This window comes from Penaeus monodon, chromosome 3 (genome assembly GCF_015228065.2).
Source record: "Penaeus monodon isolate SGIC_2016 chromosome 3, NSTDA_Pmon_1, whole genome shotgun sequence".
Taxonomy (NCBI): domain Eukaryota; kingdom Metazoa; phylum Arthropoda; class Malacostraca; order Decapoda; family Penaeidae; genus Penaeus; species Penaeus monodon.
Window position 1 is genome coordinate 3,077,255 of NC_051388.1, and position 1,608 is coordinate 3,078,862.

Here is a 1,608-nt window from a genome sequence, read left to right on the forward strand (position 1 = left end):
TGTCACGACGGTAATCTGAGTTCGAGGGTTCGAGTCACCGGCCGGCGCGTTGTTCCCTTCGGCAAGGAACTTCACCTCGATTGCCTGCCTAGCCACTGGGTGGCCAAGCCAACCCAAGTCAGTGCCGGGTAAATAGAGATGGTGACTCGATAAAAAACACCGGGCGGAAGGCAATGGCAAACCACCGCTCTAAATTGCCAAGAAAAATCATGGAAGCCCATGATCGCCAAGGCCGCGGTGGCCGAATGGTTAGAGCGTCGGACTCAAGACTGCCACGACGGCAATCTGAGTTCGAGGGTTCGAGTCACCGACCGGCGCGTTGTTCCCTTGGGCAAGGAACTTCACCTCGATTGCCTACCTAGCCACTGGGTGGCCAAGCCAGCCCAAGTCAGTGCTGGTCCCAAGCCCGGATAAAATAGAGAGAATGATTACCTAAAAAAGGTACCACCGGCACTCTCCGTGGAAAGGAACTGGGGACCCTACCACGTACTCACTCCAAGAGCATCACAACATGAAAACTACAATTAAGCATCATGCTGTGACCACGGCGGCTCAGACATGAACCTACCGTTAAAAGAAGAAGAATAAAGCAATATTTTACGCTTATCATGCTTGCGTTGTAATGATAGTTATTCAAATATCTCAACATCACATTAATAAAGACTTAGTATTATAAAATTTATACTATCCACCACAAACTATATTCTAATGTACTTACAGAGTAGACAATAACTTCTAACAACTTTATTTATCCAAAGTTTTAATAACATAGATTATCCAAACATTCAAGAAGGCTTATCTATCAAAGGTATTAATAACTATCATCCAACCTGTCATTATTAGCTTATCTATCCAAACATTCTCTAAGACACATTTATCCAAAACCATCACGAAGTTTTATCTCCCCCAACTTTCACCTTTTTTTTCCAAACCATCAACAGCTTTATCATTCCCAACCTCCTAACAACCTCCAACAGGAATATATTTATCCACCCTTTTCCCCCAAACAAAGATATTCATCTATATTTATCCCCTTTTCCCCCAAAAAAGATACCTATCTAACCTCACTATTTTCCCCCAAAAGAAACAACCAGACAAATAAAACACATTTAAGAAGAAATGCAATAAAACAACAACAACGCGAACATGAACGTTACGCCCACCCGCCCACCACGCACTAGCTTAACCCGAAGCTAATTACCCCAAAAGGAGCTCTTGTCTGAACCTAATTACCCAAAGGAGCTCCTGTCTCATGGAGGTGACGTTTTAGAGCCTCACTCACTCTCGGATACAAGACCAAAGCGTTCTTATGATTCATCTCTGGAGAGTACAGTTAAAAGACCACCACCGAGCCTCCGAGGAATTCATTAACTCTGAGGTTGGGAAAGAATCGACCGCAAAATAAGAAGAAAAGAGAGAGAGAGAGAGAGAGAGAGAAGAGAAAAGAGAGAGATGAGTAGACGTAGAGATGATGAGCAGAGAGAGAGAGAGAGAAGCTGAGAAGAGAGAGAGAGGAAGAAAGAAAGAGGAAGAGAGAACAAGAGAGAATGCTGTTAATATGCTTTTGGACAGTATTATTATTATCATTAATTGTATTATATATATCAT